Below are 16,625 nucleotides of genomic sequence, written 5' to 3'. Positions count from 1 at the left end.
AAGGAGTTCCCCTTGGAGGAAATCCTAGTCCCTTCTCCTCTTGGGGAGATGTTGGTGCACCCCACATGGCCACATTGTCACTTCCAGGATTGACGATTGGCTTGCCCGTATGGCTTTTCTCAACCTCTGTCGTTCAGAACACCGCAATTCCTGAACAATCGAGTCAACAACTAGACAATTCCAGAGTTACCCCCCAACCCTCTACTTCGTCCAATTCTTCTTCTCCTCCTTCCTCTTTGCTTGATGGGGCTGGTGAACCCAAAAATCAAGTATCTGAGAAGAAGAAGGAAGAGAAGAAGAAGAAGGAGCCAAAAGCGAAAGGGGGCAACCAAGCGTCGTCTAACGAAAATCCACACACTGCACCGACCAGGCCTAAATCGCCATGTGTCATTTGCAAAGGAGACCACTATCATAGAGATTGTCCCTGCATCCCCCGGATCTTAAGGGACTGGTCTCCTCGTTTGCACAACCCGGTGTCGTCAACCTCTGATGATCATGTTGAAAACACACCGTCGACTAGTGAAAGTGAAGTCCCTGGACAAAAAGGAAAGTGCAAATTTCCTTGTAAATTATGTGAAGGTGATCACGCCATCCACCATTGTCCCTTCTTAGACAAGGCTAAAAGAGTTTTGGACGATCGTCCAGTTTCACTATTACGACTTCCTCCTGGATATAAGAAACTCTTGCCGAGTCCGTCGCTAGTTGAAAATCCGGCTGACTCGCCCAGGTGGTCAGCCGAAGCATCTATCATTGGAGATAAACCTTCCGAACCCATACCAGACGAAAGTCAAAAGGTCAAGGCGGCAGTTGACCCGATCTTGCCTTCAGAGGTTCCATCTTCAGATGATACAGTCACCGAAGAGAACAAGGATGACACCATCCAAATTCTTTTCATAAACACAAACTCCGATGAACATGGGGGAAATTTACCCATTCCTTTACCACAGGAAGGAAGTTCGTCAGAGTCGTACCCGGCCGTCTATTCGGTCCCACCTCCAAGAAACCTAGTTGTTTCCTTCGTCTGGAATCAACTAGGCAGACCCCGTTTACCGGCTAGTATACCATTCCAAATCATTGCTCAAGTATATAGAATGGTTATGGCCGGTAACATCATAGATGAAGGGGCTTCTGTGAGTATCCTTTCCTCGATTGCTTGGAAAGCGCTTGGTTTGCCATCGCTCTCTGAGATGAGAAATCTAATAGGCTTTGACAAAGGAATCATTCGACCATTAGGGATCCTTCCCAATGTGCCCATAACATTGAGAGGGAAAACTGTTCATATGAACGTAATGGTAGTCCAAGGACCCCTGGATTATAATCTACTCCTTGGACGATACTATATTTATTGCATGGGAGCCATTGTCTCATCACTTTTTAGAGTAATGTGTTTTCCGCATGAAGGAAGAGTGGTCAAGCTCTTAGACCAGCTTTCATTTCCCGGTTCACACATAGCAAATAGTCATATACCATCCCTAAATGGTCTTTTCACGCAAGGAATGTCTCATCAATCCCCAGTCCGTCCTCCTGATGAGCGCGAGTGATTCGGAGGACATGACTGAAACCCAGGGGGCATGCACCCTGGTCTGCTTCGGCAGGAAAACTTCAGATATAGGGTAGGTTTCCGCGAGGGATATATGACTAGTCTGATGCTCCCGTCCGTGATTGGAAAAGGGGGTTGGACTGGAATAAGATTCCCTTGTCAAAGTTATGTGGGTGGAAGCGTCTGCGCCACTCACCTTTGTTTATTACGGTAGGCATCGCCGAAGAAGTGTTTTTTTTGCGATCCAGATAAAACAATCTTTGGTAACCTGAAAGAGGTAAACCTTTCTTGATAAAACAAATGTCTTGTCGGTAGAATAGAAGGTGACCTTGAAACTCTACTTTATACTTGGGGGCATGCAAACCTTTTGGCGTGCAAGCAAAGAGAAACCATTTATTTTTTTAAATTTGTAGGTCCTCTAACCCTTTAAACTCATAGGATTGGTCATTTCCTAACTTGCATAAAGAAAGGATGTGGGGAAAAGATTTAAAAATTGTCGTTTTTATATATGAGACATCCTTATTATACGACTGGATATATCGAGCAGTTTTAACACGGACTTCATGCTCGTTAAAAAATAAACATAAGCAATGAGCAAATGTTTCCCCCAGCGTTTAAGCTCAATAAAAAATGAACCAATTCCCGGTAAACAACCATCGTGAATGTAATACTTCAGCCTTTAAAACCTTGGTCGTGTTCCCATCATCACCTCCACTCTGTATTGGCCGATCATTCACCTCCATTTGATTGTTTACCCCTTTTGAGGAACAGTTGCGAAGAGTGATCCTATTAGCCATCCTTGTAACACTGTCGTGATTGGAAAATTCCAAACCTTACCTGGAATCAGCTGCTACCCAATTTTATCACTCGTTCCTCAAAGACGAATCTCCTTTAAGCTCTTTTCAACTGACTCGTAAAATATGAAAAGATTGGCGAGCCATTGGCCTCTCCAGCTCATTAAAGGGACCGGAAGTGCTATCCCTCCTTTAGATTTTAATCTTTTTGGACCTGAGGGATTATTACACAAAAATATCGAGCGCTTGTTTTGTTCAGCTCGTTAAAAGTATCGAAAATTCATCCCTTCTGTATTGTTTTATACTTTTTCGGACTTAAGGGATTAGATGACAAAAAAGGATTTTTGGAGTTTCCTTTATGTCCCTTTTTAGACTCTCTAAAATTGAAAAGGACCGAGTTATCTTTGTTGTTAAACTCGTTAAAACCTAATAGCGACAAACTTGTCCATAGCAGACAAGAACGAGTTTCACTATTGCTAGGCTCGTTAAAACATAGCGATGGGTTTGCCCGAAGGGAAAATTATAGAACAAGCATATGTTATCCTCCTCAAGCTTGACAAAAATAAAGAGGTACTGGTTAGCAATGACTGGGGAAAAATTGGGAAGAAAACTTGAAGAAACTTTGTTGGTAGCAAGTCGCTCTTGAACATGACACTTTCACTCCACATCCAAGTCGGGTTGGGTTGTTTCATTCACCGGTCACATCACCATGGTCCCATCACACCATCCACATTTGGGGTTAATGCTACCAATCCATCACGTCAATGTCGCCGATATGTTCAAGAGAAGTCACTCAGAGAATTCACCTGTGTCTCACCCGCTGCAATACATTTATGCTCCATTCTTTCATGATCGCCACCCTGAACCTTATATCACCAGATCGTTTTCACCTCCATTAAAATCATTTGCTTCGTTTCGTGTCATTGATGTGGGATTCATTAAGGCCCTCCTATGACGGATCGCTTCTTGTCGACATCAGCTCATTATCCAAGAAGTCGATCTAGGAACACCCCTTTCAGTACTTTGAAGCTTGCATGCCTCAATGGCAAGTTTCTCACTTCCGGCGACAAGTTTACATTAATGACCTTCGACCGAAAGATTTTGCGTGGTGTTCGACGCCAAGTCCTTTATTCACACCACGTGAATTGTACTGCAGTACCTTGAGGGTCATTATCATTATCGGTGATTCCTCTCGCGCCTGTTAACAGCTTACATCATTGGCTGGTAATCAGGCGATGTCTTTCCATGTTCGACTCCAGAACATCTCTCACATGGATCGACTTGTACTTTGAGTGAAGATCGAGCAAGATTGAAGACCCCGGATCTAGTTTCATCCATTCGGGCTGCGATATATATTCAGGAAAATAAAGGTATCAAATGTACATCATTACTGCACAGATAATCATCCAATCAAAGGGATGATGGCTCTACTAGAATCATCAGTCTACACTCAGACGATTGTCTGTCCTATGTACATAAAAATAAATTTATAAAGCTGAGCATGGGAATGCCCGCCTCAGCTAGATCATGAAAATATTATGAAGATAATGTCTTGTATTGTATTGTATCTTATTACAGGTCTCCTCCCAGCTTGAAAGAACTTCGGATCCTCATGATAAAGCATTTCACCCGACATCAAAAAAGATTAATGACCTCATGCTTTAGGGGGCAACTGTTATAGACATTTTTGGGCACTACAACCCCAAGCATAAAATGTCCATAAACCAAGGACTCCTAAGTCCCTAAAAGTGTTGTTCCAACCCCTAAAGGAACAAGGTCAACTGATTACAGCTTCTCCCAGAATTTCTCCATGAAAAACCACTCAGAACTGGTCTAAACAGGATCATTTCACCTGCTCCATAGGCAAAGTGCATTGCATCTCACCTAAGTACACTCTGTGGGTGCATTGCATTTCAAAAAGCCCTTCTATGGGGTGCGATGGGTGAGAAGAGACAAATGGCAGTGTCAATCCGCGAGGTGGAGAGGCATGGAATCTTCCAGAAACTTCTCCTGTGACACTTGCCTCTCTGAATTCAACCAAGGATGAGTAAGAGATCATCAATCTCCAAGTGGAAGCAAGAACTATCAGAGGGAAGACACTAATCAAATCACAAGCTGACTCATCTCCCTTACAGATATCTATATATGGATCCCTCATCCCAGAGATCCAGAGGCTGGAATTTTGCATCTTGTAAGGAATTGATGTTGGTTTCTTGAGGCAAAATCATAGTGTTGGGTGATCTAAGCTTTGCAAGAGGTGAAGAAGGGCTTCCTTGCTGAGAGGATGATGCTGGGTCAGAACAACTGGTTGTAACTCTCTTGGCTCTTTCTTGATTATCAATAAAGCTATTCAATTTTTCCTCCATACTCTTGTGTAATCTATGTTTTGTGCATCTGTATGGTCAATTTATATCTGATCCTATATTGTTTATGATAATAGATCCATGTTCTCGTATAGTGTTATGCTGATTTGATTCTACAGGTACTCTGTGAAGCTGGGTATACAAGGAAGCGAGTAGCAAAGGACTATCAGAAGAGAGAGGAATCGAGCAAGGAACCAAGCGCAAGACAGAGGTTGGTCTCCTTTATTCTTCTCTCATCTATCTTTCATAAAGGAAAACGAAAGTAGTTTTACTTTGTTTGTTTCTAAGGTAGCTACCACACCTTAGTGGGATTAGCAGTTCTGCATAGACACTTTTCCCTGTAACAAGTTTCCCCCATCTCTCTCCTAGGTGGGAGAAGGGGTGGAGAAACTGTGAAATATTACATAACTACCTATTACAGACCTTGAGCCCAGCCAACCAAGGATGGAAAGATCAACATAAAAGGTGTGACCTAGTTACCTTTGAGAATGATCTTATTCATTATTGTAAGATTGGCAAGTAGCTCAACATTACATGTAGCAAGTAGATCATACATGCCATATGGGTTGGAATGTCTAGAGCTAACACTTTTCAACTGGAGTGAAGGAGTTATGGTCAATATGAAAGAACAATTATCTAAATCAAAAGAGGGAAAACTAAAGAACTTTGGATATAGTGTGATCTTAGTTTTCTTCGCACTAGAGAAGCTTCCGTTACTTCAGCCTCAACATATTATACTCGAGCCGATTTATCTGAGGGTGCCATGGATGAGGAGGTGGATAGACCATATGTCCTGAAACGTCATGTCGTCGGCAATCATCTTCTCACCAACTTTCTTCGAATGGCTGCACAAACAGTTTATTATGATCAAAGACCATCCTTACGCGGGCATGAATTTTCACGATGACCCTAAGCTCGTGCTTCCTGAGGGTGAGGAATGGGGTGCTTCAGGTAATAAATTTGACCTTTTAATTTTTGCAATTTTTTATGTTTTTTTATTTTTCTGAGTCTAAATTATTGACATTTCATGTAAATATAGGACCATTTTGACCTATCGGTGCTTCATATCTCCACCGTGCAAGGGAACAACAACAGGAGGAGGCAGTAGAGCCAGCATGGTTCATTGCAATAGGATGAGATATGATACAATATCTAGATGTAGCAGAGGTCCTATCAGAGGTAGAGCAAAACATGGAAGGGTTGAAACACGGGATTGATGAAACTGCGGTCGACAAGATTATATATATATTCAATTTTTTTTGTTTCTATTGTACTTTCAATATAATGTGATGTGAATTTAAAATTAATTACATTCGTTGCAAATGTATATATAGAACATGATTAGATAAGGCATCTGTCAATGCATTTAGATTTCTATAAATGTGTTCATATTGTATGAAAATGAAATTTCTTTCTAGAAGGCAAACTCTTAAAACCATGTGTAAGATGGTGGAACTTCTAACTGAATAGACACTAGCAAGTTGTAGTACTACGAGTTGTGAGTCAAGTTTGATGACTAAACGATGGATACCATGTGCAATAGCATCAGACAATAGCTCGACCACTATGCTATACTTAGCGATGTTGTTGGTGGAGCGATCAATACAAATCCCTTGCAAACTCACCAACTCACCATTTGGAGCAAATATAGCCCATGTTGCAGAAGATAAGTTATGAGTACTAAGGCAGGCACCATCAACATAACCAATAAAAGTTTCAAGAGATACCATCATCTTCAAACCAAACGTAAAAGGGATCAACAAAAACCATGTGAAACTCTAAAAAGGAACACTGCAAACACACTTATAGACAATATGTACATAGTGAAACTACACTTGAGATCAAGAATAGTATTTTTTGAGGTAAAACCCATTTCTAGGCTGCACTAGAAGAATTCCATCAAAATCTACAAACTCGTAGGCCCCTTTTGCAAGGACTAACTTGACAATGTATGGACCTAGCCACATGGGTTGAAATTTTCTTGAACCTAACTTATCAAACTCCTGGTCATATAATAGAAAAAGGTCTCCTTCCGAGAAGACACGAGGCTTGACACTTTTGTCATACTGCGCCTTGATGCGTCTTTTATGAGCTTCATTATCTATAGCAGCATCATGTTGGGTTTCATCTAAACGAGTTAGATGTAAAATATGTTCCTCCTCTATGGAAGTGGTAGGAATAAGTTCAATAGATAGTTTCAATGATGGAATTTCACATTCAATTGGGAGGATAGCTTCCAAACCATATACTAACTGAAAGGTGTAAATTTGGTAGCAGCCATAACTGAGGTTTAGTACACCCACAAAGAACCATAAATGAGAAAATTCTAGTCTAATTTTTGGACCCCTACCATTCACTGAGGCATCGTCTTAAGAAATTTGTTGATGGCATCAACCTGTCCATTAGCTTGAGGATAGTAGGGAGTGGAACTTTCATTGGAAAGTCCCATCTTAGCAGTTAGTTCAGTCATCTTGTGATTCCAAAAATGTTTTTCGTGATTTGTAGCTATTGCTTGTGGAACACCAAATCATGCGATGACGTGGTTGAAAAATAAGTATGTAATCATTTCGCCAGTTTTGTTAAATGTAGCCATCGCCTCGGCCCATTTGGTAAAGTAATCAACTGTGACAATAATATAGCCATGTTCCCCAGCCGAGTGAGGGTTACATGTCATAAAGTCGATACCCCATTTGGCAAAAGGAAAAACAACAATAACAAGATGTAATGGAGCAGGTGGAGCACGAGCCTTATGATCATATATCTGGCACGCATGACACTTATGGACAGCGAGGATGTAGTCGCGAAAGATGGTGGACCAGAAGTAACCAACAAGTAAAAATTTTGGGCGGTAGCATAACTAGATAAATTTCTACCACATGCCCCCGAGTGACATTCATTTAGGACATTCTCGGCCTCCTCAAGTGTGAGGCACCTTTGTAAAATCATATCGATACGATGATGTTAAAGGGTGTCATCGATGATGATGTAATTTTAGGCTTGGTAATGGATATTTCGTTGCTCAGAGCGAGAGGTATTAGACCGGAAATTTTGGGTTTGGAGATGAATCAGGAAATCTCCATACCATGGTTCAGATGATGACATAAGAAATAGAGACTCGTCGGGGGTAGAATATTCAAAGATAGATTCTAAATCACGAGAAGGAATATCACACATTAGTTCCGTGAAAACCAAGGATTTCTTTGGCTTGGATTTGATAAACTCCAGGTCAAATTCTTGTAGAATCACAATCCATTTCGAGTACTTTCCCTCCATCAATTGACGTGAAAAATTGTATGTCATAGGGTTGCAATCCAAAATGACCATAGTTTCTTGAAGCAAAATGTAATGGCGAAACCTTTGGATGACTTGAATGGCCGCCAAAGCCAACTTTTCTACATGGGAATATATTTTTTCGGTGTCGGTAAGATTCTAACTTAGATAATAAATAGGATGTTCAGTCCCTAAATCGTCTTCTTGGACCAATACCATTGCTATAGTAGAAATGGCAGTAGCAAGATACAGGAAGTAGTTGCGCTGATAACCAAAGGAATATATAAGAGATGCCCGAACCAATACATATTTCAAGGCATCAAACACTTTTTGAGCAGTGTCATCCCAATGAAAGGGAACCCTTTTTTTAGTAAGCGAGTGGACCCTTTAGCCAGTTCAACATAATTAGGGATGAATCTCCTGTTGTTCCTCTGAGATGATAATGGTCAATTAATCATGCCAGAGCATCTAAGATATTTGTTTTAGGAGTTTTGGTTTTGGTTTTAATGGAGGACCAATACATAGAACAAACTGTAAGAATGATGTATTACCTCTTTTATATTGTACTAATAGATAATCAAAGGGCTACTATTTGACTTCACACAGTGATTTGAATTTATAAGGTGTTTAGAAGGAATAGTAAGGATGTATGATTAATTTAGATTTCAGACAGAAAGATAAATTATCATAAGCGGGAAACCTTTGTCCAATGTTCAAAAGTTAAACAAACTATGCTTAAGATTACATAAGATGTTGACAATTTTATGATTTAGAGGGAGCTTTTTAGACAGACAGTCCAATATCTCAATCTCTTTATGATAATAACTTCAGAAAGGAATTTTAAGAATAACTATAACACATTTATTCTCACCTGATATCTCTGTAAAACTTAAACATATGCAGAATAAACATAATGAATGAAACACATGAAAAACTTACAGAAGAAAACGAAACTGTATGAGACCAAATTCAAAATCCTTTGCTTTATTATCAGTGATCTAGAAACAGCTTGTACATCAATGCTTTTACAAAATTTCTTATGGAAAGGTACCACCTTTAATAACTCATAGAAGAGAGTTATTTATACAATTTCTAAACAAAATATCCTAAACTAATTACAAGATAGCTTGAAAGAAGATAGGAAAAGAAAAACGGTTGCATGATGTGTCCCTATTAAATAGGAAGTTGTTGATGATTGTTCCTTCAAAATTTTCTCTTGTTGTCTTCTTGTTGGAATGAAAAGTTAATCAATTGTTTCACACAATTGATCCCACCTTTTCTCACTAGGTATCTCGAGATTTAGCATCCTTCTAAGTATCTCATCAATTTTGGTATATCTCTCAAAATTGGGTTTGGTGAGAAAAGATGACCAATTTCATATTTAATGGATAGGTCTAAGCTTAAAGCCTCCAAAAACTCCTTGCCAGTAATCTGCCTCTTTATCCCTTCAAATTGACTGTTGTACGTTGAAATGGTATAAAGCCTTTCACAGTAATCTTCCAATTTTACTAGATTATCATTTGATGATACTATCTCTGGTAAACCTTTCTTATGTAATATACTGAATTTAGAGTGAAACCTCTTGACTATAGTGTTCAAAGCATCACACTTTGTTTTTAGCTGAGTTAACAGATTCTTCTTCACTAGGACTTTCTTAATTTCCAAAATAGTAGTTGTCCTATCTGGAATGTTCATCTCTTGTAACTGCTACCTAGTCTTAGAATTCAGTACCCTGATCATTCTTGATGCTTCTTTGGGTTTTTTGCCCAATGATACCTTTTGGGTCTCTATCTCTGCCCTTCATTTAACAATCAATTCTTACCACTCAAAAATGATTTGTATGGATGACCATATTTCTATTATAGAGTGGCTAATATCTAACCAGATATCTTCTTTGGCTTGGGCCAAAGTGTCTGCCATTAGAGTCTTTCTTTCTAACTATTTAACCTTGAGCTCTAACCTATGTGACTTTTGCATTTCTTCTAAATACAAGGTATCATTTTTTACCTTTTGTGACTCCAGAGCTCGGAACTTCTGGAGTAACTTCTCATTTTTTTGTTTTTGTGCTTGTAGCTCCTATGATAACCTTTTTGTTTCACTTGTTGTTGAAGACAAAGTAATGTCAGTAGGAGATGAGCTTAAATTTTCACCTGTCATTGGAATTGTTTTCACTGAGGTCACAGAAATTTGTGTTGTCTCTTTTTCCTTGACCAGTTGTTCTATATGCTCCTCCATTTGCTTGGTCTATATGTTTTGCCCAATAATGAGCTTTAACATTTCCTCCCTATGTTGTTCATTTTCTGCCATTTCTTTGGTCTGTGGATCCTCAGTTGAAGGCATCTTCAACTCTTTCTTCGAGGTTGTAATCTCAACATTCTTCTTTTGCAGTATTTCTTCAATTGCTTTACAGTCTTGGGGATCATATCCAATCTTGATAATGATATCTTCTAAAGATTTTAATTTGTTATCTTTAGAAAAGGATGACAACTTTTCAATCTTAAGTTGTGACTATACATTGGACAAAGTAGTTCTGAGCTTGGAAAGAGACATGGCAGTTGTGGTCATTGTTGAAAATAGCATCTCACCTGATTGCCTATGCAAATCCATTTGATCAATGGGATGTATTTGGTTCACATCAAATGAGAAGATGGTCTTCTTGTAGTCTACTATGGATTTAGGAAATGGAATCTGAGCCTGAAAAAATGCCATTTGCATCCTTCCTCTTTCACTGTCGAAGGCAGAGAGAAGTCTATGCTGAGCAGTGGATGTTTGTTTCCAAAACTGACTCTAAACTTGAGATTTAAGACTTTCATTCTTTTTCTTGATTTCAAAATTTTTTGAGAAGATATTAGTATCTCCTACTGAGCTGGTCTCAGTTGATTGGATAACCTCCATAGGTTTAGTTGAAGAAGGAGTTGAACAAGTAGAGGGAGGCTTGGGATTAGTGGTCCCAGCTGATGAAACATCTTCCAATTCTCCAAGATCAATTATCTCTGGTGTCTTGCTTCTTGGTGACATTAACAGCCCAGTTTTCAACTTCTTTTGTAAGATATAGAACTCTTTACCTGGTTCTGTAGCTGACTAAGCTTCCTATCTAGATTTTTTATGCTAAGTACTCTGTGTAGCTAGAGTCTTTGTCTAAGGAGTCGATATAACATGTTCATAAGCTTCTGTGAGAGTACCTTCAAACCATTGCTCTGGTTCATGAACTTCTCCAATTCTGGCCTGGGAGTATGGTTGTAAGGTGTTGCCTTCAATTGCACCCCAGGAGCTGAAATAATCCCAAAAGGATCATAAGACCAAGTGAAGCTTGGCTAAAGGTTCATGTTCTTTAGCAATTTGTCTGCTTTTGTACCTGTAGACCTAGTGTTAGAGATGAAACTCCCTACTTTGGCTTTGAGTTTAAACTGTGATTTCTTCTTACCTAAGACAAAATGGACTTCATCCATATTTATCATTTTCCTGATGTATTCCAGTGAGAATATTCTCATTGGCACATACTTAGGCAGTTTGTATGGAGCCAACTCACTGCCATAGATCATAATCTCAGTGTAATTTTGGTATAGGTACCGGTCACCAGTCTTGGTTTGCTCTAATAAGTGTAGTGTCTTTTTAATTTCTTCTCCAATTCTGGGCTCTGCTTGGCCATTGAGTAATTGGAGAACTGGATGTATGAAGGAATCAATGAAATGGGAGAATGTAAAATTTAATGATCCAGCTCTTACTAGCTTTGTCCAGTGAGTCACTGATTGATTCACTCCCTGATCATCTTGTCTATTCAGCTGAATAGGCAATAGATATCCTTGTTGAAACAAAATTAGATCAATTATAACTGAACTGTACCTAAATACTCCTTGTGTGTTCAAATTCATAAACTATTCATGTATATTATCAACCAGAAAGTGGTTATAATTATACATGAAGGCAGGTTGATATTGTTTGCTAAAAATAGAAAAGAATCCAAGGATGGATTCATCAAGATTGGTCATTTTCATAACCTAGAAGGTATGATAACAGAGAGATAATGGGTCTAGTAGCTTCAGGGAACGTGGAAGATGAATATGGAGGATTTCTCTTAGGTAATTCAACATCTTCTGGTAGGAAAAGTTCAAAGATAAGAGCTCTCTATGGGAAGGTGAGTTTATTGTAGAGGTCCATGAGAGTTGCAGGTGAGAAATGGCTAAGGGAATTAGATGGAGGTATCATTAGCATTCGGTTTATGCTTTGATCAGTGATGGTAATCACGCTTTTTCCATCCTAAGTCATTATTGTTCTTTGCACAAGGTCATATCTAGCTTGACACCAAGAGATTAGGTCATGGAATTGATGGGTCTTGGGAAAAGAAAATATTGGCAAAAGAGTCTCCCAAAAGTGAATGGAATCCTCCTTATCAGTATTTTCAGTTTAACCATGAATGTAATTCATAGATATCAAATTCACATTCACAGTCATTGATCTTGAAAAGGGAGTCTACAAGTGGCATATGATCCAGATCAAGGGAGACTATGGAGGGATTCCCTTCTTCGGCAGTCTTTTGTATATTTTCTTTAGGAGACATCACTACTGTAAGGGAAATTCAGAAGCTGCTTTTAACCTAAAATTGATGACAGTGGCGAAAATACACAGAGTGACAAATGGTTCTTTTGGTTTATGTATGGAAGCGAAAAGCGGCAAAGATTGGAGCCACGGAGGATTTATAGGTTCAATTGGGCTCAATTGACTGTTTAGATCTAGTCGTAGGCATTTAATTTGTAGGGGAAATGCAAATTAATGCTTAAAGGATGTTTAAATGGATAATCAGGCACAACAACATCTTTGGAGTGTATGGGCAACAATGTTATAATGTGGCTGGCGGTGAATGGATAAGTGAAAACGAATGGATGACGTGGAGGTTTGTTATTGGATGGAGGATCACAGATGTGCAAGACATGAGAGAATTCAATGGTCGGATGGAAGAAAAACCGGAAGCGGATTTCGGGGGGGTCATAATGGTTTGTGGTTTCGGGCCTTAGGGGTCCGAAACGTTTTGGAGGCGCCACATCACAAAAAGCGACAACCATGAGAACTTCTTTTTGGACCCCCCCCCCCCCCCCCCCCCCCCGCGTTAACGGGAAATGGCCAAGGGGGGGTTGAAAGACTTCCTCCACCATTGATCTGAGCAGAGTGAAGGATATTCATTGAAAAGTACACGTTGGTTATCGATGCCTGATGTGTTGTTTTGTCGTTTCCGCCAATACGACAAAAGTTTCATTTGTCACTTATTTTATAAGTTCATCAAGCTTTATTACAACAATTAAATCATAATTAAAGAAATTAAGCATGATTAATCAAAAGGACATTTTTCAAAGGTGAATTTGAGCTAGCAACCTTAATTTATTTTCTAAAGCAAATATTTTTCTTTTCTTGGTTATCTATCATTTTCATTTTGCCTTCGTTTTTTAGAGAAACTACCCTATCATTTTATTTGATATGGACCTGCAATAATAATTACCCCTAACATTTTCATTTTCCATCTTGTTTTTGGTCCATATCCTAACTTATCGTTTTTTGTATGGCATTTTGATTTTTTATCTAATAGCTAACTTATCAAAAACAAGAATGTTGCAACATCAACTTCAACTAGGGATTGCTTTAACCTGTAGAATGTAGAGAACCTGCAGATCCATGTGCCTTGTCCTCGGGCTATGGAGTCTTTGCTCTGAAAAACGCATACTGACAGTTTGAAAAGTAAAATAAACCAGACTTTTTACAATGATAGTAATGAAATCTACTTCAACTTCTCAATACTTAATGTAATGTTTTAGAAACCTTCCATTAACAGGATAAGTGGAATATAGTCCCTCAAGATTTTGTAGTGCAAAAGTGTTGTTTCCCTTTACTTTAGAAATAGCTAGAGGTCCAAAACATAGGTTGTCAAACTTTCCATGTTTTCCTTTGTCTTCTCTTATGGAATCCCATTTTAGAACTAGATCACCCTCCTTGAAGTCCCTTTCCCTGGCTCTTATGCCAAAAAGGCTCTTCATCTTATTCTGATACTTTTTCAATTTGTATTGAACTTCATCTTTGTTTTCATTTAGTTCAATAATTTGATTTATTCTCCTTGAAAAATCATCAAATTCATCAGTTTAATCCTACAGAAACTTTAAAACAAGGAAGGCCAAATTTGTAGGGAAAATTTCAGCTTTCCCATAAACTAATTGAAAAGGAGATTTTCCAGTAGATATTTTTGGAGTAATCTTGTTTGCCTAGACTACATAAATTAGATGGGTGTCCCAGCTCTTTTTATGATCTGCTAAACTTTTTCTGATAACCTTGACCAGACTTTTATTGGATGATTCTACAAGACCCTTACCTTGAGGATAATAGGAGTTGAATGATGTAGAAAAATCTGATATTTCTGGGAAAACTCAATCATTTTGGGACTGGAAAATGTTGTGGCATTGTCAGTAACAATCTGGGTTGGGCAAACAAACCTAGATAAAATGTTTTCTTCAATGAATATGATTACTACTGAGTCAGTAACATTTCTAACTGGAATTGCTTCCACCCATTTAGTAAAGTAATCTGTTGCAATGAGGATCCATCTATGATGATTGCTTGAAGTAGGATGAATCTCTCCAATAAAATCTAATCCCTATTGGAGAAAAGGTGCTGAAACTATTTTTGAGATCAGTGGAAAAGCTGCTAGTTTTTTCTTACCAGCAAACATCTGACAAGGGACACAACTTCTGACCTTTGCTCCTACTTGTAAGAACAATGTTGGCCAATAGAATCCTACCCTTAATATCTTATATGTTGTTTCTCTCCAAGCATAATGTCCTCCACAAAATCCTGTATGAAATTGATCAATGATCCCTTCAGTCTCTGATTTTGTTAAACATAATAGCAAGATATTGAGTGGGTCCTTCCAATATAGATTTGCATTTATGATACAGTACTTGACTGCTTTCAATTTGAGAGTCTTACATTGACTTTTGGAAAATGATGCAGGACACTCAAAATGAATTAAGAAATTTACAATATCTTGATACCAATCTGATAAAAGAAATTTCTCATCAATGTGTACAGAAGCAGTCTGATCTGAGGGTAAAGGTTCTTGTGGATTCTTTTCTTCAAGATTTTGGGAAGGTTCTTGTGGATTCTCCTCATTCAGATTTTGGGAAGGTTCTTGTGGATTCTTCCCTTTTGCATAGACAGAAGGTTCTTGTGGATTCTTCCTGTCTGAACTTTGGGAAGGTTCTTATGGATTCTTCTCATTTGAATTTTGGGAAGGTTCTTGTGGATTCTTCTCATTTGAATTTTGGGAAGGTTCTTGTGGATTCTCCCCTGGTATTTCCAAAACAGAGTTGATGCCTAGCACTTTACAGTTGGATTCAGCTAGAAGCTTAGCTAATCCTTGACCCTTTACTAGCTTTGTGGTTTTGATAGTTAGATCATACTCCAAAATTTGGGTGATCCATCTACCTCTCCTCCCATCAGTATCTGGTTGAGTGAGAATAGTTTTAACAACACTATTGGGAACATAGGCTATAATGGTTGAATGTAAAACTTACATCGTAAAAGATTTCAAGGATTGGACTAGGGCATAAGCCTTCTTCTTGATATGTCATATTTGAGCTCAGCATCTCTCATGACTTTGCTAAAAAAGGCTATAGGTTGGTCATGGGAATCTTCATTCTTTTGTAGTAAAATAGCAGCAAGGGTTGTTTCAGAGGCAAAGGAAAAGATATTGAATGGTTTGGTATAATCAAGGTTGGCCAAGGTTGGAGCTTCAGAGATAGCTTTCTTGATTTGATCAAATGCATGTCTAGAAGAGACAGTCCATTTAACTTCATGACCCTTCTTAATCATATCAGTTATATCTTTGACAATTTCAACATAATTGGGTATGAACCTTCTTAAAAAGTTGATTTTACCAAGAAAAGCCTGAACTTCTTTTTTATTTCTTGGTAATGTTAATGTCTGAATGGTTGATACTCTGTTTGGATCGATAACTACTCCATCTTTAGAAATTATATGGCCAAGCAATTTCCCTTCTGAGATAGCAAATAGAGACTTCTTTGGATTCAATGATATCCCAAATTTCCTACATCTTTCAAAAACCTTCATCAAGTGCTTTAAATGTTTTTATCAGAATTAGAGAAAACTGTAAGGTCATCAAGATAAATAACAAGAAATTTGTTTACCTGGCCTACAAAAGCTATATCCATAGCTCTCTGGAATGTAGCTCCTACATTTGTCAAACCAAAAGGCATCCTTGCATACATGAAAGTACCCCAAGGTGTTGTGAAGGCAGTATTTTCCCTATCCTCTTTGTCCACCATAATCTGATTATAACCAGAAAAACCATCTAACATAGAAAGTCTGTTGGCTCCAGAAACTTGTTGAAGTAACTGATCCATCTTAGGTAATGGATAGTTGTCCTTTAGTGATGCTTTATTTAAGTTTCTAAAATCAACACAGAGTCTGATTTCACCATTCTTTTTTCTGACAGGTACTAGATTGGCAATCCAATTAGAATATCTTAGTGGAAGAATAATCTGTGCATCTAACATTTTCTTAAGCTCTTTCTCAATAGTTGGTAGAAGAACTAAATTAATTCTTCTGAGTTTTTACTAGTAGGGTTTAGCTTCCGTTTTTAATGGGATCTTATGTTAA

Source organism: Pinus tabuliformis, chromosome Q (assembly GCF_031772625.1).
Source record: "Pinus tabuliformis cultivar Carrire ecotype Pingquan chromosome Q, CPIR1, whole genome shotgun sequence".
NCBI lineage: Eukaryota > Viridiplantae > Streptophyta > Pinopsida > Pinales > Pinaceae > Pinus > Pinus tabuliformis.
The sequence above is the reverse complement of the archived record's forward strand: the minus strand, read 5'-3'. Positions refer to the sequence as shown.